This window comes from Ceratotherium simum, chromosome 3, assembly GCF_057802395.1.
Source record: "Ceratotherium simum simum isolate JZ-2026a chromosome 3, ASM5780239v1, whole genome shotgun sequence".
Classification (NCBI taxonomy): domain Eukaryota; kingdom Metazoa; phylum Chordata; class Mammalia; order Perissodactyla; family Rhinocerotidae; genus Ceratotherium; species Ceratotherium simum.
In genome coordinates, this window is record NC_141902.1 from 5416618 (window position 1) to 5441659 (window position 25042).

The 25042-nt window shown below is 37.1% G+C and overlaps 1 long non-coding RNA gene across 5 annotated transcripts in view; it reads right to left on the bottom strand.

Moving 5' to 3' along the window:
* Window positions 1-25042, bottom strand: part of LOC147917399 (uncharacterized) — a 125851-nt gene that overhangs the window by 15098 nt on the left and 85711 nt on the right. For 3 of the 5 annotated variants that reach the window (XR_015549576.1, XR_015549575.1, XR_015549574.1), the window contains 4 exons: window positions 24846-25021; window positions 23004-23177; window positions 20747-20887; window positions 19918-19991 (listed from right to left, as the gene is read on the bottom strand). This is a non-coding gene — a long non-coding RNA (uncharacterized LOC147917399). The remainder of the gene's footprint in view (window positions 1-19917; window positions 19992-20746; window positions 20888-23003; window positions 23178-24845; window positions 25022-25042) is intronic. The other 2 variants (XR_015549578.1, XR_015549577.1) reach the window with 2 other exon arrangements.

The following is a 25042-nucleotide window of genomic DNA, read 5'->3' on the forward strand; positions in this document are numbered from 1 at the left end:
TCACAGTGAATTTTCATTCTATTAGGGGCAAGACAAATAAATCAACAACTACAGTGAAGTGGAAGAGATCTGGAAGAAACACGCACAGCATTTTGGTGTGCTGATCCGAGCACAAAGGAAAACACTAACCCCCAATTTAAGGTCTTCTCAGGACAGGTTACCTCTGGGCAAGATGTTTAGCAAATGTGTGTGTGGAGGGGAGGGAGTGGGGAGTAACTAATCAACTAAGGGAGAAGGGAGGAGGTCAGCCAGTAAGAATGGCATATGACTAGGCACAAATCTCAAATCTTTCTGATCCCTCAGATGATGTTTAAGTATGATTCCCAGCTTTTGTATAAGCCTTACTCTAAAATATCAAGAGGACTGCAAATCCTTCCTTAAGACAGGAGAGTGATTTCATGTGGTCAAGTGTCAAGAAATGAGGTTAGAATAACAGGCAGGAATCACATCATGAAGGGTCTGTGTAGCAAGTTAAAGAGTATCGTTATCCTGAAAGTAATCTGTCCAAGACCACATGACAGATGAAAAGCGAGTGAGGATTTCAATGCTAGTCTGATTCCAGAACTCATGTCTTAACCATTATGCTATATTGCATTGCATTTTAGAAAGATGGCATCAGTGTACGCAGTGCTCGGGAGAGAGAGTTGGACTGGATTGTCAGCAATTAGCAAGCTCTCACAGCGATTGAGATGCTGCGATTCTAAGTGGAAAAGGAATGTGGGCGGGGGGTGAGGATTCAAAGGAAAGAGATTAAAAGCCAGTTCATGGATTTAAGGATATTAATAAAATAGTTCCACAAAATTCAGCTTAAGTCAGGTCTGTAACATGACCTCAAACCTTCACGGAGATAAAGAAAACACTGAGGATCAGGTAGACCAGGGTTCTCCCCCAGATCTTTGATTTACTAGCTGTGTATCCTTCTGTCAGTAATTGAATCACACTGAGCCTTCACCAGCTGTCTGTAAAATGGGAGTAATAATATTTAATCTCATAGAGATGTCATGAAAATTCAATGAGGGAATGCATTTTATAGTATCTATCACAATGCCTAACACACAGTAAGCCTTCTCATACCAAGGTTAAAACTAAGGTTTGGCAAATGCGGTTCTTTATACAGGTATGGTGGTTCATTCTAAGGCTGTCTCTCCCAAAGGAGCACGTAAGGAAGTGTGTCTGGTGAACACTATTTCCTTGGGAAGATAAATCGAAGGTGGTTCTATGTGTGTAGATGCCATTGATTTGGATATGCACATCATGGCTCAGCTGCCAAATGACATAAGGGTTTAGGACCCGTTTTGGGGACTAGCAATGTCAGGGGAAGGGTGGATGGAAATGATATTTGTCTTTCTCTCAGTGCTCTTTTCTTTGCCCCTTCAAACTAAGTCTTTTTTGAGATTTTTTTCTTTACTTGTAACTTAACGAAAAAGTAAATCATTGCTGTTTTCCTCCACTCGTGTTGTGTCAAAGGTTAACATTCATTTGTCGTGAGTTGAGAAAAGGTGTTAGAGGAGTAACTACATGAAACAGATTTATAAACCAACAAATCATCACCACCTCTCATTTAGGAGAAAAGTATATGTACGAAATACAAATCTGTCCAAATAACATGAATACATGGACTGGAAATAAAGATTTCATAGCGCAATCCATATCACAGATATGGATTCAATGTATCTCCACCTATACCACAGAGACAAATATTCTTAAGTCAAAAAAGAGCTTCATCAACACTAGAGCAATTGGACAAGTATATCTATTTTCTTTAATTATAACCCTTTCTTGATTTTCAAAGACAATATAATTTGCAAACTATGAAAGCCATATAGAAATTTTATTATGCAAAATAAAACCAATGATCACTACTTCCCTGAATCTTTTCCAAATTAAAACTGTGGGTAGTAACTATTTAAATTAGAAGCATAGAGATGGTAAGACACATAGATTTTAATCATGGGAAGTTTTAAAAGACTTTCATTTCCTTATCTGAAGGTCTTTAAAAGTAGACCCATCAGCCATCTGAAATGCATCCTCTCTTGAATAAACTAAAGCAAAAAGAAAAATTCAGCTTAGACAACCCACCAAAGATGTGTGAGTTCGAAATTCCATGAGTCTTGGATAATACACTCACTTTTCTAACAGCAAGCTGCAGTTTACATTTCTAATCCAAATGAGGTTTGTTTCAAGGTCAAATAGACAATGCTGTTAAAAACAGCAGGAACGATATTTCCAACACTAATGTTTTGCTTCTGCACTGTGATAAGGTTTATTTTAACCACATGAATTAAGGGCACAGCATAACTACTTTATATATTGCTATTCTAGAAAAAAGTTATAGCTAGACACACATACTGGAAATTAATAAACAGCTGTTACTAGGAAATACTACCCATGCAACCAAGATATTGCTGATGAGTTTCTTTATGCTAGATGTTAGTTTAAAACATATGTTTCTTTGCACTATAATTTAGAAGTATGGTTTTCCTCCTTTGGAAAATTAATTTTTATTCCATTGTGTCCTTTTTTTTCAAGCTTTATAAATATTTTTCATTATGAGATATACACAGAGAAGAATGGATAAAGTGTATATGCTCATTTAAAAATAATTAAGACAATATACCTATAACCACGTCTGAGGTTAAGAACTAGACCATTTTTGCACTGCCGGAGCGCACTCCTTTGTCCTTCCCAGTCACAATTCCCTCTCTTAGCCCAGCGTTCACCACTGGCTTGACTTCTGTGATAAACATTTCCTTGGTTTTCATTATGATTTTACCATTGTTACAACTCCCTAAAACATATAATTTCATTTTGCCTGCTTTTTTTGTTTCATATAAACGGAATCTATTCCATACATTCTTCTGAGAATTGCATAATTGTTCACTAGTATGTTTGAGAGATTTATCCATGCTCTTGTGTGTAGCAACATCTCTCTCAGGTTTTGGAACCTGAGTTAATGCTAAGCTCTTGAAATGAATTTGAGAGTATTTCTCTTTCTATTCTCCAGAGGACTCTATGCAAGATTAGAATTGTTTTATTTCTTGCATGTTGAGAAAAATTTTCCGGTAAAAATTAGCGTGTACTAATAACAACAACGTAGTGATTTTTTCATATATATGTATTACATATAATTTAAAAATTAATTATGAGATATATTAACAGTGCTATTTGCATCAGTAGATACATATATTTATTTGATTTGGAATGGAGTTCAGTCTTCCTTGATTTTGCTCCATCATCTTGTTGGTTGATTGATTTTTAATTGAATAGGGCTGTTCTCGACACATACAGCTATTCAGAAGAGAGTAATAAGAATAAGTAGAAAGAGTTTGATTCTTTTTAATATAGAGATAAAAAGTTTTTCTCCCTCCAAACAAGTAAACATAGAAACTTTTTTTTTTTTTAACGTGCATTAGTAGGAGTTTCATGGCTTGCCATTCTTAGGGGTCCTAAGTTTTTGTTTTTGTTTTTGAGCAAGATTGGCCCTGAGCTAACATCTCCTGCCAATCTTCCTCTTTTTCTTTTTTCTCCCCAAAGCCCCAGTACATAGTTACATATTCTAATTGTAGGTCCTTCTAGTTCTTCTGTATGGAATGCTGCCTCCGCACGGCTTGATGAGCGGTGAGTAGGTCTGTGCCCAGGATTCGAACCAGCGAACCCCGGGCTGCCTAAGCAGAGCATGAACCTAACCACTACGCCACCGGGCTGGTCCCTAGAAACTATTTTATAGTGTGGAAGGTCTGTCTTGAGATAACTCTTGTGAGTATGTTCCACTTTATCCTAAAATGGTAACGCAGAGCCCCTTTCAACAGCATGTGCTGAGTCATGTGACATCTGTGTGCTCTGCTATAATGCTGAGGACTCAGAGTCCATCTTCCCATGGGCTAGTGTGGAATTTCAAATCAGCCCAAAAGGGATAACCCCAACCCAAGAAGTGGGTCTCCTGTGCACTGTGACAGAAATGCCTGTTAAATAGAGAGAGAGCATACACTGATGGCCAACGTGCTTGAGGTCCAAAATTAATTTCATTATCAAAAATTGAACTAATAAGTAAGGTCATGATTTTGGGTGTTTATTTAACGTCTTGCATTTCAGGTTTTCAACTTCTTTGTGATCTGATTTCATTTTTTTTTAAAAGCAAATTTCTCCTGAATTAAATGAATTTTTAAATACTTCATAGAAACCAGTGTCCCCACCCACCAACAGTGTCTTTTTCTCTTTGGAGACACAAAATACTTGCCTCTATTATATTTTGAATAACAAGTTACACAATATTCTTAGATAGTTTCAAAGACTTAAGTAGATTTTGTTCAAAGACCTTTACATATATTTTCCCCCCAAAGGAAAAAATAAAGTGTGATGTAAATCACAGACACATAAACCTAATAGCAATTAAAATAAAATATTGGCCTTACCAATTATCAAGTATCCAGCAAAAAGACTAAATAAACAAATGAAGGACAGAAAGAATGAAAATTTCACGTAATTCCATCCTGTGATGGCACTAACAGTCCCGTCAAAGCCAAGGCCAGTGTAGAGCATGTTTGTTTTTATTCCATCTTTGAAGAAATTAATCACTTTAAAGTGGCAACCACTGCTACACTAAAGGCTATAGATCTTTTCAAAATTGTTACTGTTCTCGCTAGAGAAAATAGTCCCAATCTTAACTGGATAGATGTATTTTTGTGATCACAGTGTAAATACCTCATAATCTTTCAAAATACAGAAAATTCTATGGCACAAAAATAATATCCTTTTTACTCTTGTATTCTCCCAACAATCTTTTCTTGCATCTTTTCAAAAATATGAATTTAATCCCACACCCTGTAAAAAAGTATCCTTGATTTTTTATATTTAAGTAAGATAAACAGAGTATCAGAATTTTCTCCTAAAAAAAAAACCACTTGCAAAGTTTATAAAAAAGCTTTTTAAAAGGGAGTGTCTCTCAGCAATTTTATATCTTTCCCTAATAGTAATTCTGGGAGTAAAATATCAGGCTAACTTAAAAAGTGAGAAAATACACATGAAGCTTTCATGTTCCATCTCTATTCACTCATATCACCTAGACCTAGAAATATGATAAAATTATTGTGAACAGTGCTTTGCCTAATGTGACCATCTAGCCTTTCTCAGGTTAAACAAAAAAAAAAAACCATTTAAAAGAACCAAGTGGGTTTCTACCCATTGTGAAGCCTCACCACCTGTGTAAACATTAAGTCCCCACCAGAGGGAGGAATGAAGTTGTAGCACCTACCATTGGGAAGCTACACTCTTGTTCCTAGGGGTGGAGGGTATATAGTCGGCCTAGCTTTGTCTTTCATGGAACGCAGCACAGGTTCCTGCTCATAAAGGCAGTTCACACTCACCTATGAGAGTTTTCACAGGGGTAAAATTATGGCTGCCTCTCCATGATTTTTATGTGCTTGGAAGAATCAGGTCCATAGTCATCACTTTCAATGTTTAGTTAGTTGCAGAACAGGGCACTTTCCTTTGATTGGCTGTCCATGTGTAAATAATTTAGAGGCATTCTAGATTAGTCATTTGTATGTAAGGTACCTAACTCTTTCTTAGCCTCTATTTAATGTTTGCTAGTAGTCACCCCTTGTCTTCTGGTGACTCATTGCACTCCTATGAATGCTATGGACTCTCCATGTATCCTAAAATCTAACACTAAATTTTCAGTAAGTTCACTGAGTATAGAAATTATGCAAAAAAAAAATGCTAGTTAAGGTGAGATTCACCAAGCATTCTAGAAAACAATTTTAGTTTTTAGTTAGAAACACAGATTATTATTACTGGCAATTCAAATCATCCAGCTATTAGGCATAAATTAATAAGAAGTTTTCTCTCTCCTGGTGGTCCCAACAGTCTAGAGGTAAAATATCTCCCAAGATAAAAACCTATTCAAATACTGCTTTACAAGTTATTTACTACTTGTGTGACCACTAATAAGTTGTTTAACTTTACTAAGCTTCATTTTTCTAAAATTCTTCACATTTGAATTATTTTCACTTGCCTTTTGCAGTGGATGGAAGTTGCAGTAGAATGTTGCTACAGAAGTGACGAGTTTGGACACACTCACCTTGGCCATCTTTGTAGGGGGAAAGTGTTCAATATTACCGTTGAGTATAATGTTAGCTATAGGATTTTTATGGAATATCAGGGACATATGAAACAGGAACTCTCTCAATATCTTAAACCATCCCCATCCCTCAAATCTTATAGTTACACAAGTTACAACGTTGTATTTTCAAGAGATATAACCAAGAAAGTAAAATTACAGGTTAAAGTTTAGTGATATTTTAAAAGTCACTTAAGATGCTGAAAAATACAGTGCTTTTATTTTAGTCTGTGGAATTATTATGTGAACCACAAGGTACATTATTCTTTCAAGAAAAGCCACATCATTTATCCCGTTCCATTCTTAAGCATTTCAATTTCCTCTGACATTTTTACCCTCAAATTAAAATGCATGTTAATAAGACAGAATCCTTAGTTTTTCCCTACTGGGCTGCTCAGAACTGAGAGAATTTAAAACTTTATTCTTCCTAGCTTGATTGAACCCAGGAGAACATGTTCTTCCTTCTTAACAGAGCAGTACAAACTATTATCCACAGGGACACCAAGCTCACATGTGCATACACTATTCTCCCATTGTTAACAAAGACAAATTACCTCCTCGTTATTTCTCCCTGCGTCACAACCCAGCTCCACTTTGTAGGCTGCCTCAGATCCAGAGACATATTACAAGATTGATCTTTCGTTAATGTTTTATGTACTCAATAATTCTGAATCTTGATTTATGTTGGTGGTCTTCTCAGAGAATAGTATATGCGCTAAATGAAGTTTCCTGTGATGTGCTTGAGATGCCAAATCCTTCTATTTGAAGATAGTCCATCCCCTTTTTTGTATATATATTTTAAAAAGTTGTATGTTCTTGAATTTGACAATGAAAGCTGCAGTTGCTTCTGGTGGTTAGGCACTATTAGCCATGTTTCTCTGTGACCCATCTTGCTTACTTCCTTAATGCCACAAATCTCCATGCTTTAGTGTTCCTTATAAAAAAGTATGTGGGGAAAGGAACTCTAGTGAATTTCTGGTGAATAAGAGTGGCCACCTGAATCTGCATCTCTTCATATACCATCTAAAAACCGTATCACTCAATAAAGAGAGCAAACAGAACCACCTGCAATCCATGCCCACAGTGTAGCGAGAAGACGGAACATACTAGAAAACTTAATTTGCGTGTATATGTGGAAGTAAACATCCCCAGAGCAGCAGAGCCAGCTCCAGAAGCTGGACTAGAAAGTCAGGCAAACACTATGCAGAAAATAGAGAGCTCTGTGCACCTAGGGGGTAAAGAAGGTAAATAAAATCATCATCATCAAAAAAGAGGACTGCCCTCTTTGGGAAAAAATGCTGAAAAGAATCTGAGAACTTTGATTCAGAGAACCGGCTACAGAAGAACTGAAGGCAGAGGAGTTAAAAGTTCATGTAGGAGCCGGCCCCATGGCTTAGCGGTTAAGTGTGCACTCTCCGCTGCTGGCGGCCCGGGGTTTGGATCCCGGGCGTGCACCGATGCACCGCTTGTTAGGCCATGCTGTGGAGGTGTCCCATAAAAAGTGGAGGGAGATGGGCACAGATGTTAGCCCAGGGCCAGTTTTCCTCAGCAAAAAAAGAGGAGGATTGGCATGGATGTTTGCTCAGGGCTGGTCTTCCTCACAAAAAAAAAAAAAAGTTCATGGGAACAGCAGAATTGGGAAGGCACTGCTTCCTTAGAAGGCGACGGAAGAGACCTAGAAGTGTACTTTAGATATTTAATGGTGAAGCAAAAGAAAGAAGCAGGGACTAGAATTTAAAGATCCTACAAAAACAAAAGAAAATCAGAAGACACCCAAAAAGCACCATATGTTGAAGAACCTGAACATAATACTAACAGAAGAGGACAGTCCTGAACAAAAAGACATAGAAAGACCCTCTGACTCCTCACTTCTGCCTACATAGCAACACCTGTTACTGTTGGTCCAGGATATAGGACATTGCAAAAGAGCAAAAAATGGCAGGTAATATCCATATAAAGTCACTGTAAAAAGAAAATAAAAACCAGAATCAAAATATTTTAATGGATAAAAATTCTCCCCTCAACATCAACCACAAAACTAAAGAGTAAACTTAATACAACCCTGCAACTCAAATTAAATGTCATTAAACAAGCATTTATAAATATGAAAAAAAAAACTTCAAAAAAAATCTCAAAAGAGAAATGGGTAAAACCAGAACCTGTGAAATTATAAGATTGGAATTCAAGAAGAAAACTGAAGGAAAAAACAAAACTATCTCAGAATTGAAAAATGAAAAACAAATTAGAAGGTGTCAAGAAAGGGAGAAAAGATTTGACTGAAAGTTTAATGAGAGTCATCGAGGAGAGTAATGAAAATAGTCAAAAAAACAGAAAACAAAGAAGTAAAAAGTATCAGAGAGAAAGTGATAGATCTAGAAGACAGGTGAAGAATATCCAACATGTTTATAGATGGAGTCCTGATGAAGAAAACCAAGACAATAATAAAGACGGTGCGGGATTAGTGGAGGGATAGATGCATAGTTCAATAGAACAAATAGAGAACCCAGAAATAGATCCACATAAATATGACCAACTGATTTCTGACAAATTTTCAAAAGTAATTCAATGCAGGAAGGACAGTCTTTACAACAAATAATGCTGGAGCAATTAGACATCCATAGGCAGAAAATAAACATTAAACTAAACCTTACACTTTATATCAAATGGATCATACATCTACATATAAAACTAGAAAACTTTTATGAGGAGATAGGAGAAAATCTTCACAACCTAGAGTTAGGTGAAGTGTTAGACATGACATCAAAAGTACAATCCATGAAAGAAAAAATTGATAAATTCAATTTTAACAAAATTAAAAACTTTTGCTCTGTGAAAGTTCCTGTTAGGAGAATGAAGACAAACCACCAACTAGGAGAAAATGTTTGCAAATCTCATATCTAACAAAGGACTTGTATCCAGAATATATAAAGAACTCTCTACACTCAACAGTAAGAAAATAAATAAACCAATTAGAAAAGGAATTTAACAGACACTTCATCAAACGCAATGGCAATAAGCACATGAAAAGATGTAGAATGTAGGGAAATGCAAAGTAAAACACTGTGAGATCCTATAAGACACCTATTAGAATGACTAAAATAAAAAATATTAACAGCCCTAAATTCTGGTGAGGATGCACAGAAACTCAGTCTCTTATACACTGATAGTACAGATGTCAAATGCTACAACCACTCTGGAGATTAGTCTGGAATCATAAACTAAATAATTAGCTTTATTTGTGTAGATTCAGATCTCTGGCTATTTATCCCTCCAGTCAAAATAAACAACCTGGTACAGTTGTCAAGCTTCTGTCCACTGGAAGAGTTTCCTATAACACTGTCCTTCAGGAAGACCTCAGAGAGGTCTAAGAGTGAAACAGCTGAACCATCTGTTAACCAGGCCCAAATATTTTTTTCTTCAGTCAACTTGTCACAGAGAACTTTCCATACAGTCACAGGTGGAGATTGAGATGTAGGAGACAATGTAGCCAAACTGTAGGATTATGGCATTTGGGCCACTAACTCATGCAATTTACTGGTGCCTTCAGGACTTGCTCGAGCCTGGTCTTGTGTAGGCTACTTCTATTTGATGATGGAGTGCTGCTGTGCATCCCTAAATTCATGGCTAGTTCATGATGGGGTAACTGAATGGATAAGCATCAAGTATTCCGTACTTACTAAGGTTGGCAGCTGTTTCTCAAAAGGAGAATAGTTATCTGCAAAGAATAGCATACTTTGCTTCAAAATCCTACAGGTCCGTGCTGTGATTCACTTTGAGAGTTGTGCTAAAGGCTCTATACAGCATTCCTATCTGCCACATACATTTCAAACATCATTGCATTTACTGGGACCCACATCCCAAGTTGCAGAGCAGCTGGCGTAGAAGCCTGGACCTGTGACATAGTCTTCTCTCATTCTGGGTGCCACTCAAAACCATCAGTTTTTCAGTTACTTTGTAAAAAAGTCAGAGTAGCTCACCTAAATGAGGTATATGCCGCCACCAAAATCCAGGCAGGCCCACTAGTGCCAAGCAGGCACTAATCTCTGAAATACCTTCAGGAATGCGGTATTGCTTTCATTTTACTATTTTGGAAAGTAGAGGTCGTATATTAGGGTTCTCCAGAGAAACAGAATCAACAGGATGTGTGTGTACATAAATGTATGTATGAACTGTCACAGATTGTTCTACCAGTTTCGAGTTGACCTTGCCTACCATAATAGCCGTTTTTCCAAGTGTCAGAATTCCTAATGTGGGAATGCTGCCAAGTACTGAGCATATCAATTCCAATTATTCCATCTAGAACCTTGGGGACAATAGTAGGATGGGGTCAGGGACAGAAAGTGTCCGCTGTGAGACAAGCCTGAGACAAAACCCCATTGATTACCCATTCTTCATGAGTCCCTACTCTCTCTAGCAGACCCAGGGAGAGTTTTGTGTCTCTAGGAATTTGTGTCAGCTCAAAGCCATTGTCCACTAACCGCCAAACAGTCTGATTATTACCCTTTCTCTAAAGCATAGCCCCCTAATAAATGGTAACAGGTCCATTTGGGAAGGCTGGAAGGAAGATGAGAGGACTTCGCCTTTCTTCCTTAAACAGGTCTTGGGTCTGGTAATCAGTTGAGAAGCCTTGACTCCCAATTTCAGTGATTCAGGTCTGACTTCTTTTTATCATACTTAGGGCTTTTCCACTCATACAGAGTAAGTAAGCCTTAGAACGCTGCCCATCTATTTCAGTTCTTGGAATATCATGATAATTACTCAATGCTAAAGATTATTGCAGTTCAGAATATTTTGATTACTGCTTCAATTATAATATTTTTTATAGTTGCTGTCCATTATAATACTCATAAACACCTTGTATTTGGCGATAAAGTCCTACCACTTGCAGAGATACCATCATCCACATAGAATTCAGGAAACTCAGTTTGATTTCAACAATTCTCACTGTAATTTTTGGACTAAAGAGAAAAAACAGCATACCAAACACAGAGAGAGAGAGAGAGAGGGAGGGAGGGAAAGAATAGGGAATGTATCTTCTTCTCAAAGTCATATGAGATTATGTCCTCAAGGACCATTAAAATTGATTATATGTTAGGTCATTTAAAAAAAAAAATCTCAAAAAGTTTGATAAAGCAGAAATAATGCAAACATTTTCTGTTCAGCACACAACAAAATTAGAAACTAATAACAAAAGCAAAACACAAAAAGTCCTCACATCTGGAAATATTAAAACTTTTACATTAGGGGGCCAGCCCAGTGGCGTAGTGGTTAAGTTTGCATGCTCCACTCTGGTGACCCAGGGTTTGCAGGTTCAGATCCCGAGCGTGGACCTACCCACCACTTATCAAGCCATGGTGTGGCAGGTGGCCCACATATGAAGTAGAGGAAGATTGGCAAAGATATTAGCTCAGCCACAATCTTCCTCAGCAAAAAGAGGAGAATTGGCAATGGATGTTAGCTCAGGGCCAATCTTCCTCATGAAAAAAGAAAATTTACATTAAACAACTCTTGGGTTAAAGTAAGAACTCAAATTACAGCATTTCTAAAATATGATGATAATGATATATTTCCCATCAGTGATCAGACACAAGTTCTTAGCCTTAGGGCCTTATATCAATAAAATTGAAAAGTAGTATGAAAATGAACTAAATCCCCAACTCAAAAAAATTAGAAAAATAACATGAGCATCTACTACATGTCAGTTCTTAGCAACTTTACGTATTATTAAAGCCATTTATTATTTACCATGCCCAGGTATTGTACTAGGTACTTTACAAATATGCTTTTATTTCTTCCTCACAACAATTCCATGACATAGCATTATCTCCATTTTACAGAGAAAGAAAATGAAACCCAGAATAATTTATTCAAGATCTGCAGCTAATAAGTAAGAGAACCAGGGCTTCAGAGGAGAGCCACCTGACGCCGCAGTCTCTTCACTCAGCCTTATTCAAAGAGAGCATACTTACTTTGGGAGTGCCTGAAAGCATACTTTTAGTATTATTTACATGATTATGTTTGAACAGTCTTAAACTGTCTAAAGAATGTAGTTTTCTGTTGCCTATCCCAACTTTTAGCCTATACTTATCTCTTTAAGCTTGAGTACGTGGAACTCCAGCACACAGAGAGAAAGAGGAATCTCTAAAAGCGCCTAAACAAATTCATGAAAATAAAAATGCTTCATGACCAATAAAGAATTAAACAACACTTTGTGTGCCAAGGGATACAGTGACAGCCAAAATTTACTCTCATGCCACTCATCTGAACTTATGTGACTTTCTATTTTAAAAAAAAAATCCACAGAAACTATACCAACTAAGTTTTAAATATTAAACTGACCCTTCACACTAATAGGCATATGATTTTGTAAATTCACCTAAATGTGTAGAGCTTCCAGCTGGTGCATCAATAGACTCACATCTGCTTGTTTTGTAAAATATGAGTCAGGTGTCCTCTCTGTTCTTAAAGTACTGATGTTCCAGCCTGAAAATAATGAACCGTAAGTAGCTGTGTGTCAAGAGTGCATCGCTGCAATGCTATAGAAACACAACTGTGCTGCCTAAAATCTGTTATTACAGATAGGTACTGGCATTTAAAGTATCCGGTTTAAAGCATTTCAATGTCCATTGTAAAACTTACACTGAAATATGTAAAAGAGTTCATGGTAGGAATAGTAGGAGACATTGTTCAAACTGATTTGGTCATTTCTTTCACATTCTTATGGACATGCTACCTCTCTTAGTCCATTTGGGCTACTATAACAAAACACCAGAGACTGAGTAGTTTATAAATAAGAGAAATTTATTTCTCACAGTTCTGGAGGCTGGAATTCCAGGGTCATGGGCCAGCATGGTTGGGTTCTGGTGAAGTATTCTGGGTGGCATACTGCCCACTTCTCACTGTGTCCTCACTCACATGGTGGAAGGGGTGAGGGATTGTTTTTTTAAGAACACTAATCCCATTCATGAGGGCTCCACCCTCATTACCAAAGCACATCCCATAGGCCCCCACCTCCTAATACCATCACACTGGGCATTGGGATTTCAACATATGAATTTTGAGGGGACACAAACATTCAGACCATAGCACCAGCCTATTGCACTTCTTTGAAACGACTATGGTCCAACCTCTCTTCTAATCATGCTAATTCTAGCAGTCTCAGTGAATTCTTTGTAAATTTGATGGTCCTCACATTAGAGGCTTCTAGAAACCTGGATCTCAATAAGATATCAGGAATAGCTGTTTAGGCAAAGAAAGTCAAGAAGAGCTTGCCTATGCACAGCCCATATGAGTGTACAGTCAATTACTACAGTTAAGGCCCAGCCTCAAGGTAATGTACACTGTTTAATGGGGTACTGTGGTGTAGGCATCTAGAGAGCTGGATTATCCTTTCTACTCTGACTGACTGTATGACTACAGAGAAGCCGTTTACCTACTCAAAGTCTACTGTTTCTGAACTATTCTATGGGGAAAAAAAGTATATGTAATCTTTAAGGTTTGATTGAGTTCTAAAATTCTGTAATATATGATTCTTGGCAAGATGGCAAACTAACATGGCCGACTGGCTCCCTCTTCAAAATCAATCTTGGAGAAACTATAAATTCTAGAAGGAAATATAAATTCAAAGAACTATAAAGAGAAAGAGAGACAGAGACAGACAGACACCAGTTAGGAAGAAAAACTTCTTGAACAATTTTGTGGGGAATGGAGATAAGGTGGTCAGAGGAGTTGAAAAACTGATTGGAGAAAAGTAATTGAAGTTCTGTTCTTGCCTCTCCTTTATTTATTATCTAAAACATCACCACAGGTATTACTAGCAACAGCCCAGAATACTAGTGAGGGTGTACACAGAGGTCCTATCAAGGCAAAACAAAAGTTCTGAGGGAAGAGGGCAGGTCTCACTAGCTACCCTCAGGCATTTATCCATCCATTCTTTCTACTTCAAACTCCCAGGCCTGGGAATAACAAACGAAGACAATATTTTCCTTCAAGTGCTGCATCTACTTGAGGGTTTAGAGGTATAACCCTGAAAAGAGGAATTATCTGGCAGGTTGGTAGCAAATAGAAGCCACTAACAGTAGTTTCCTGGGTTGGAGCCACCTATTCCAGATGTTCATAACCTCACTCTCCTTAAACTCAAGAGGACTGATAAGAACTGGGGCCTGGTCTTGGTCCTTTCACGGTTTGGATTACCGGAAAGACTGGCTGATATACCCAAAGAAACATGAGCTCACAGGCAAAATAACTAAACAACAGATGAGTATGCACCTCAAAAGTAAAACAGCAACTTTGAAATGTTTGACATTTGAAAAATTCAGCCTGAAGTAGAATTATTAGAAGAGATGGACCAAGAATTGAAATAAGAATGATGAACATACGTAAGGGGATAAGGAAAGATATCAGCAATAAAAAGAATAAGAAATTATTAAAAATCAAGATTTCTTAGGTATAAAAATAACAGTTGAACAAAGAGAACACTATAGATGGGATAAAGTGGTAGATACAGCCTGGCAGATTTGCCTGGTAAAGAAACAACAAGCCCTCTTAAGATTCAGATAGTCTATTAACTTATACACACAGTGAAAGTAAGAGTGGCCAGAGGAGCTAGCTCCCTGTGTCATCTATCCCACAGGACAGCTCTGGAAAAAAAGGGTATGTGACTGTAACACGGATGATGGACATACTGTTGCTAAGGAGCCAATGCCATACAGCTAATTAGTTTTATGTCGTCTCATACACCTTAGAATGGCTGAAGCAGATATTCTCATACGTCATCGAACCAGGGAGGTAATGAAAAACTGTCTCATGACAGCCTTCTTGGTAGATAGAGAAACGAGTGGGAATTGGCCTTTTAAAAATTCTTCACAAGCCTCTTATGGTCTCATGTTCTGGAAGGATTACAGGGCCTTCTGCCAAGACTCAGATGAGTTATGGTTTAAGCCTCTCCTACATGACCCATGTAGATATGGCAAGGTTGTTAGGGTGCCATGGTAGTCATTTCCCTACAAAGAAATAGCATATGGAAAAGAAAATAAAGAAACATGGATGATAGAAATGAAAATGCCAATATCTCAATAATAAGAGATACAAGAAAGAGGAGTAAAAGTGAAGAGGAAAGAAATTAAAGAATTAATGAAGATAAACTTTACAGATTAAAGAAAGGTAAATATCTCAGATTGAAAGGTCTAATAATGTTCCCATAAGGAAAGAGAATGGAAAAACCACATGTGAACATGACAGCATGAAATTTAAGAGTATCAAAGACAAGGGAAGATTCTGAAAGTCTCCAAAGAGAAAGAGAAAATAACCAAGAATGAAAAAATTAGGTTTATATTCAAATTTTCAATAAAAATATCACTGTATTACAACAATGAAGTTATTTTTTTAATATTGAAGGAAAATAATACTTAAACTAGAATTTTATATCAAGTCAATCTGGCAGTCAAATATGAGGGAATAATAATGATATTCTCAAGAACATCTGCTTCTAGGTAGGATGTAGCAGTTTTTTAGCAGACTGCTATTTCTGCTACAACAAAGAGGAAAAGCTAGACAATTTATAAAAATCATATTGCAGATTTATCAGAGTCATAGAAACAAGGACTAGATGTAATAAATCTCAATAAAGCGTAGAATGGTGTGCTGAAGTGAGCTGGTGATTGCCAGCTCTATCTTTTCCCGAAGACATTTGCTATTCTAGACAAAGCCTGAAGATCTCGGTTGTTCCAGACAGAAGTCTTCTATTAGGGAAAGAAAAATCAACAAAGAATTCACCCAGGGCTGGAGTGACAAATTAGAAAATTGAGGAGGCTCAAACACATTACACATACACACACAATATTTGCTAATTTATAGAGCTGGATAGGAGGCTGGCAAGAGATGCCAAAAGACTCTAAAAAGTAGATTAAGGTCTCACAGTGCTTAGGAAGCAAAACCCATTGGCTAGGATGGGTCTTTCTCCTATGAGGGGAAGACACTTGCCATCTTCCATTTGGCAAAGTTTGAAGCTGCATGAGGCAGAGGTTTAAAAGGTTGAAATGATAGGTTGAAAACCCCAGGTAGGAAAAACTGAATCATCCACAATCTTTTAGAGATGAAGAGACAAATACTTAATAGGTTCTTAATCAACAGCCCATGAAGGTTGCAACTGTCAGGGGAAGAGGGAGAATCTCCCTCTGCCCTTTTCCTTAAGGTTCTTATAGCTGGCCAAATAATCAACAAAACAGGTTAGCAGGAGAAAATAATACCAAGTTTAATAACATGTATACATGGGAGAAACTCAGAAATGAGCAACTCGTCCCTCTGTCTAAGCTGCTTGCTTAAGTACTGCAGCTAAAGGCGAGGAGTGTGTTGGGGGTGGGTAGTGGCCTGGGACTTCAGAGGGCAGGAGGACAATTCTTTTCAGGGTCATCTATAGATAATGTGGTCAGGGAGAGAGAGAGTTTTTTGATAAAAGGGGCTTGGTGCCCCTCCCATTGTAACATCTATTTTACATTATCATTACAGCCATCATGATAGAAGATCTGTTCCAGGAAGGAGCCACCATGTCAAATTCTTTAGGCAGTTAGTGGGGGAGGTCATTTGTCCTTCAGAGAAAACAATCAAGGTAAAGAGATATATTTCAGGGTGGCCAAATTTTGATCTCCCACACAATGTAGGAATAGGTACAATCCAGAGAGAAATTGAATCTTATTAAAACTGCAACTCAATCCTAACCCAACTCAATCTGTGACTGAAATGATATAATCACCCTCTTACTCTATTATCTATCATAAAAAGGGAAAAACACTTTCTCATAGAAGATATCGTCAAGAGTCCCTATAGTTCTTTGATACAAAATAATCAGCATACAAAAAAAAAAAAAAAGCTACTACACTTGAGAAGAGAAGCCATATGACTGATAAAGCGTAAAAATAAATAATAAAAGCAAACTAAAATAATCCAGATATTTGAGTTAACAGACAAAACTTTAAAATAATACTAATGTGTTAAAGAAAATAGTGGAAAAGATGTGTAAAATTTAGAGAATTTCAACTAAAATATGAATCAACTGAATCATTTCGAACTGAAAATATGTTTTCTGGAAATAGGAACTCAATGGATATTTTTAACAGCAGACACAAGACTGGCAAAGTGGAAGACATGTCAATATAGAATATCCAAAATGAAGCACAGAGAAAAAAAGAACAAGACAGATAAAGTATAAGAAAAATGTGGGCATGCTGAAAGGCTCAACATGTACGTAACTGGAGTCCTAAAAAGAGAGAAGACAGAAATAATGGAACAGGAGTAATATTTGAAGAGATAATGGCTGTGAATTTTCCAAAGCTGATGAAAAATAATCAACCTACAGACTAAAAAATTCAGTAAACCCCAAGGAAAATAAGTACAAAGAAAATTACAGCCGGCATATCATATTAAAAGAGCTGAACCAGAAACAAAGAGAAAATCTCAAAAGCAGCAGAAAGAAAGCAACATGTTACCTTTATAGGAACTGAGATTGACAGCTGACTTCCCAACACAAATGCTGAAGGCAGAAGAGGAAGGAATGACATCTTTAAATTGCTAGAAGAAAACAATTGCCCATCTATAATTCCATATCCAGCAAAAATACCTTTTGAAAATGAAGGCAAAGTAAGGATGTTTTCAGAAATCAAAAGCCGATGGAACAGAAATTCTACACTTTAGGTCAGACAAAAATGATCACAGATGTCAATATGGAATGCATAAAGGAATAAAGAACACCAAAAAGAGTAACTATACAGTAAATATAAATTAATATTGACTATTGTTTTTCCTGTTCCTAAATCTGATCTGAATTATTGGTAGGTTTCTTTAAAATGTGAGGTCCTTCACGTCTCTCTGGCCTCAGCTTTGAGCCCTAGCCATTAATTACAGAAGAGTGGAGAAATAATGCTAAGTATTATTATAATAGCCTTCCAAATATATTACAAAACATTTCAAATAAATACCAAATCAATGAGAAAGATAATATGTCCCCCAAATTGATTCCTTTGTGCTGGAATGGTCAGGGTCTAGACTTTATGGAGGAGGTAGACCTGAGTTGAGCTTGAAGAATAGCTGAACTGTAAATGGAGAAGAGGCAGAGGGAGGATATTTTATGTAGTAATTGCAGTCAGCATGGAATTTAAAGACTTACTGGGAGTGGAAGCAAAGAAATTAGATGGAGTCAATTAACTGAAAAACGTTAAACCTGAGTGATAAGAAAAATAATAATACAATTTGACCAAATCAAAGAAGCCTGGTAGAGGAACTAGGAGTACAACAACGTCTTCAGTTTGAGACATGTGTAATTCAAGTGATGGCAATGAATAAATTCAGTAGCCTGAAGAAAGATGCTAATGGAATGCAAGAGCAAGGTCAGGGCTGGAACTGATCAATTTGCATTATAAAGTCACATCCTGCTTTTTAAAAATGGCTAATTCAAATCAACTACCTTATAAATTCAGGTATTCCTGGAAGCAATATGTCTTGCTCTTTTCAACTTACTCAAAACCTCAAATCAGACCTAAAAAAATTATATTTTAGTTGGTTCCTTCTTGCAATCCTTTTCAACAACTTCCTTGGCAGGGTAAGAAGAGAGCTTATTTAAAAATAGCTTGATATTCTGAAATTTTGATTTTGGAATTAGTCACTAATGTACAAGTCACCATGAATGATTAAATATAAATTAGAATTAGAGGGTATTTGTTCTGTGGAGTATGAACATGAATATCAATGTATTCTTATTCAAAAGAAGCTAAAATTTCAGACAAAATGAATATTTCAAAACGTCTGGATATTGATGACCCTGTCACTTTAGCAAAGAAGAAATAAAAGATACAGTATTTTGATTCCCTTTATGCTGTTTTTCAGGTGCTTAAAATTAATGACTCTAAAGAGATTTTTTTAAAATAAAGGTTTTTTTCTATGTGAAATGAAATCCATTGACACCTAATTTAGACAGCAATATGCAATCGTCTAGGTAGCTTATTTTTCATGATGCTTTTATCTCGGTGGTATTGAGAATAATTCTGTTTGAATTTTTCATGAAATACAATCCCAGCAATAATAAAGAATGAAATAAAAGTATTATATTGGTATTTTGTAGAAACATGTGAAACTATTATGTTTAATGAAATAGAACATTTTTATTACTGGTGCTCTTGTACTTCTACGGAAAAATTTCTAGTTAGTATTTAACAATTTTGAATAATGTGAAATTTATAGCATGCAGAATAAAACACACAAAAAATGTATAAAACTAATAAAATATTTTCTTTATTCTCATTTTCCTTCAAAGATAATGACTTTTGCATTGCTCATTATCACTCTCTGTATATGGAGAGTGAGGACCTTGCCTGTCAATCATAGCAGTCTGCTTCCATAGCCCATGACAGAGTCAGTCACTGGACTGAAATGGATGAAGACAGTCCACATTTCCACAGGGACATTCCTACATGATCTTTTGATTTGGCCATAAAAAATGGATTATATCAATCAGGATAATATTAGGCTGGAAGCAGTAGAAACCCTCATGAATAGTGACTTTAACTTTAGTAGTTTATTTTGGCTCGTAAAAATTTAGAAGTTTGGAGGTCAATACTACAGGGTGATACAGCTGCACAAGGACGTTTATCTCCCTGATCTGCCTCTCTTAGCTTTTACTCGTGGTCATTTGATGGCCACTGCATTTCTAGGCACCACTTTATTGTCTCAGGCTTGAAGGGGATAGCACAAGACTAGTGGGGCATGCCAGCCTAACTTGCCCCAGAATGCCCACCAGGGTTTCTACTTACCTTTCATTGTTTTGAACTGGATCATCTTTGGCTACAAGAAAGTCAGGGAGCTTTTTAGCTCTCCATCTTCAATACTGGAGGAAAACAAAGGGAAAAGGAAAGTGGGAGTGGCTTTTGGACCAGTAACATACAGCAGAGAGAACACTGAGAGCTACAGAAGGTCTCTTCAAGCATTCAGCTGAGTGCTCAGGTATATATGTGTACAGTATAAGTGTATGCATAGTGTGTGCGTGTGAGGCCAGGAACAGAATCATCTGAAAGGATCAGAGGAACAGTGCCCAGTGCTCACACAGGTCTGGAGACAGTGCCTGTTCCCACAAGCCAGATTAGAAAACATTGTGATTCATGCGACATTGGGAAGAGTATAGAAAGGTTTTGCTCTAGCAATGGGGAATTATTAGCTCTAAACTGAGCACTGCTCCAGTCCCACCTAAAAAAAAATCCTAAAAGTAAGACCCAAAAGGATCTACTGTTTCCAAATATCTTAACTATAGCCAAGAACAAAGGTCAAGAATTTACCAGGCATTCAAAGAAGCAGGAAAATATTACCCATAATGAGGGGGAAAAGTCAATCCAATTAAAATCAAGTGAGAACTGACATAGATGTTGGTATTAGTAGACAATACAAGTTATTGGACAATACAAGTTATTAAAATCATATGCCATATGTTCACAAAGTCAAGGAGAGACACGGACGATATTAACAAATAAGACAAATCAAAATTCTACAGATGAACATTACAATATGTAAGATAAATACACTGGATGGGATTAATGGCAGATCAGACATTGCAGAAGAAAATATTAATAAATTTGAAGATAATGTTACCGAATTTCTTAATCTCAAGTTCGTGTGCCCGATGCCCAGCAAGCCAAATACGGAGACATGAGTGCTTGGAGATGAGAAAGGTTTATTCGAGTCGGCCAAAACGAGTAGGTGGGAGCCGGGGTTTGCTCAAATCCACCTCCCCTAGAACAGAAAGCAGGGGGGTTTTATAGAGCTTAGCAGGAGAGGCTTCAGGGAAACAAAGGGGTCACTCCCGATAAGCCTCTGGGCAATCTGACTTCTGGGCTTCAACAGCTGCTGAGGGCCGGCCATCCGACTGGTGATCAGCCATCGGTGATCGCAACCTCCCCGAAGACATTCTCTTTCTCCTGCAGAACAAGCTCACAAATCCTAGAGACCCCTGAGTCTACCCTCAAGGTAAACAAGAAAAACAGCAAACTGGTTTAATATCTACAGTACCCCTCAGATACCCAGCTTCAATAGCAATAGAAACTATTCAAAATGAAATTTAAAAAATAGAATTTAAAATATATAAAGAGGAACAGTGAGCTGTGGGACAACCTCAAGAAACTTTATATGCTCATAATTGAAGATCCTGAAAGAGAGAAATGGGGGAGAGGTGTAGAAAAATATTTGAAAAATTAACGTCTGATTGTTCACAATAGCTAGACATGGAAACAACCTAAGTGTCCATCAATGGATAAACTGATAAAGAAAATGTGGTATATTTTTACAATGGAATATTATTCAGCCATAAAAAAAGAGAGAAATCCTGCCTTTTGCAACAACATGGTTGGACCTTGAGGACATTACGCTAAGTGAAATAAGTCAGACAAAGAAAGAAAAATATTGTATGTTCTCACTTATATATGGAACCTAAGAATGTCAAACTCGTAGAAATAAAGAGTAGAATGGTGGTTGCCAGAGGCTAGGGAGATGCTGGTCAAAGGGTTCAAACTTCCAGTTACAAGATGATTAAGTTTGGGGGATCTAATGTACGGCATGGTGACCATAATTAACAATAGTGTATTATAGTAGTCCCCCCTTATCCACGGGAGATATGTTCCAAGACCCCCAGTAGGCGCCTGAAACCACAGAGAGCACTGAACCCTATACACATTGTTTTTTCCTATACATACATACCTATAATAAAGTTTAATTTACAAATTATGCACAGTATGAGATTAACAACAATAACTAATAATAAAATAGAACAATTATAACAATACACTGTAATAAAAGTTATGTGACTGTGGTCTCTCTCTCTCAAAATGTCTTCTTGTACGATACCCACCCTTCTTCTTGTGATGATGTCTGATGATACAATGCCTACGTAATGAGATGAAGTGTGGTGAATGACGTAGGCATTGTGACACAGTGTTAGGCTACTATTGACCTTCTGATGATCGGTCAGAAGGAGGATCATCGAGCCATGATGATGATGATGGTTGGATGTCAGGAGCAGACAATGTCGATGGTTACTCGGACACAAGCACTGCGATGCCACAATTGATCTGACAATCGAGACAGCTACTAAATGACTAATGGGTGGGTAATGTATACAGCATGGATACATTGGACAAAGGGATGATTCATGGCCTGGGTAAGATTTCATCTCGCTATAAGAATAGCATGCAATTTAAAACTTATGAATTGCTTATTTCTTGAGTTTTCCATTTAATATTTTTGGACTGTGGTTGACCACAGGTGTGTGACCAACCGAAACTGCTTCTTGCATTCTGTAGTGAACCGCTCACTTAATAACTGACTTGTCTCACTTAAGAGTTTTCGGATAGGAAAAGACAAAACTAGGAATGTTTTGTCCTAAATTATTCTCTGAGGATATATATCCTAAATTATGCTGAAGTATTCCTTTAGATGTAAAATTTTATAAAGGATATTGATTTTTATCTGAGTACTTTTGTGCTGTAACTAGAAGTATCATCAGAAAAACAAGAAAAAAGTAATCTGACCCTGCATTTCTTGTCTGATACAGATATAATGTTAAGGATGGGAGTGTGAGTAATATGCATATTTGTGTCTAGTGCTTAGCAGCATGTGGAGCACAGATGTGGAGATGAGCCTTGGGTAGGGCTTCCAATGAGCCCCACACCTCCTGCTATCCACACCCTACACTGTGCCAAGGGTGATCTGTGTAATCAATAGAATAATGCAGAAGTGATGTATACCACTTCCAAGAATAGGTTATAAGAGACACTGTAGCTTCTGTTTGGGGTATACTCTCTTTTGGATCATTTGATCTGGGAAAAGGCAACTGTCACGTCATGAACAGCCCCACCTGAGAAAATGATGTCTCCTACCAATAGCCAGGTGAATAAGCTTGGAAAGGGGTCCTCCAGCCCAGCCATGTCTTCAGATGACTGCAGCCCTAGCTGACATCCTGACTGGAACCTTATGAGAGATCTCAAGCCAGAACCATCTAAGCTTCTTTCAGATTCCTGACTCTCAAAAACTGTAAAACAATAAATATTTGTTGTTTAATTTGCTATATTTGGAGGTAGTTTGTTACACAGCAACAGGTAACTACAACAGTAGATGATTGATCAATGTTTGTTGATTAAACAAATAAATGAATAAATAAATATTTTAGAATAAATTATAATTTTCAATGCTTGATTAATTTTTAAAAAGTTTGAATAATGCCAGGGCCACTAAAAATCCTAATTCATGCTTACACATTTTCAGACAGGGTAGACAAACTAAGCTGTGGTAGTACTTCTATTTTAATTCTAATCAGTAGTTTTTTAAAAGTCTTAATTTTCTTATTTTCAAATATCTAAAAGGTACTTTTACTTTTTACAGGATATCAGCATATGAATCACCATCTGCTTCCCATCAGAGTTTCTAGTCTAATGAAGAGTACGAGATTTTAAGTGCAAATTTCAACCCTTGTTTGTATTTCTTATTGTAAAAGTTTTCTCAAAAAAATGTGGGCAAGGGGAACCTAAGCTGGAGAGCACGTTTAGAACAACATTTTCCCTGCGGTCAGTATGTTTCAACTTAAAATAACAGAGGTCTTGGGGCCAGCCCAGTGGCGCAAGCGGTTAAGTGCGCGCCCTCCGCTTTGGCGGCCTGGGGTTCGCAGGTTCAAATCTGGGGCACGCGCCGATGCGCTACTTGTCATGCCATGCTGTGGCGGCGTCCCATATAAAGTAGAGGAAGATGGGCACAGAAGTTAGCCCAGGGCCAATCCTCGGCAAAAAGAGGAGGATCAGCGTAGGATGTTAGCTCAGGGCTGATCTCCCTCACAAAAAAAAATAATAATAGTAACACAGGTCTTTACACTTAACCAGTTATATTCTTGGGAAATTAAAATCTATTTATTGAAACATATATCAGTTTACTTCTCCCCAGAGCAACACTGCATGCTATTTATCAGGTGTATAAACCCTTATTTTTCTAAACAAAGAAAAACTTAGACCTCAAAAACTTTCATATTAATATCACATAGAATCTTTCAAGCAAGGCAGATAAATGTGTTTTAAAACAGTTCTTCATTATACCAGTGCCATGAAACACAACCAATTTCCAAACTGTGATTCACATCCAATTTAAAACATTTTTCTGTTATATGCATACTTGGTAGCACTCTTTCTTTTTCAGCTTTGAGAATAAAAATTACAGAGAAAAACGATAGAACACAAGCAAAGATTAACAGGATCCAACTTCAATTGTTTGATACTTTCTCAGTTGCTAAAATAAATCAACAAAGAGGTCAGGAAAGCCATCATCTCATCTTAAAAGCATCAGCTACGGGGTATAATGGGATTTATGCATATTAAACCAACAGGATGAAAATGCCAACTGATAGCACGTTGTCATTTAAAAACAAAAAATAGCACCACTGTCCACTACACAATACAAATTAAATGGAAGATCACAGCTATTTAAAAGACCTACCTAAAAGCACAATAAATTTAACTTTAGTAGAACTGTAGTCTGATTTTTCACTAGACTTAATATATTCATTCAAAGCCATTACTTTAACAACGTATGTGTAGAATTCACTTCCCAGCAGTGACGAATGTGTTTATTTATAGCCTAGTTATTTTATTTTCTCACTGTGAAATCCATCCATTACAGTGCCTCTAGACATATGAGAATAAAATTAAATACAAACCTATATTTCCCCAACAGACAAAAATTAAAAGGAGGGTTATTGGATACCACAGCCGGATGAATTTAATTGTAATGTAGAATTTGATCTCTTCAGTTCCCTTCAGCGTGTCTAACACAGCCGCAGTCCCGCAGCGGGGTTAGGAGGTGGGGGTCCTAGCCTGTGAAACAGACCCAAAGCTGAGGAAAGAAGAATGAATT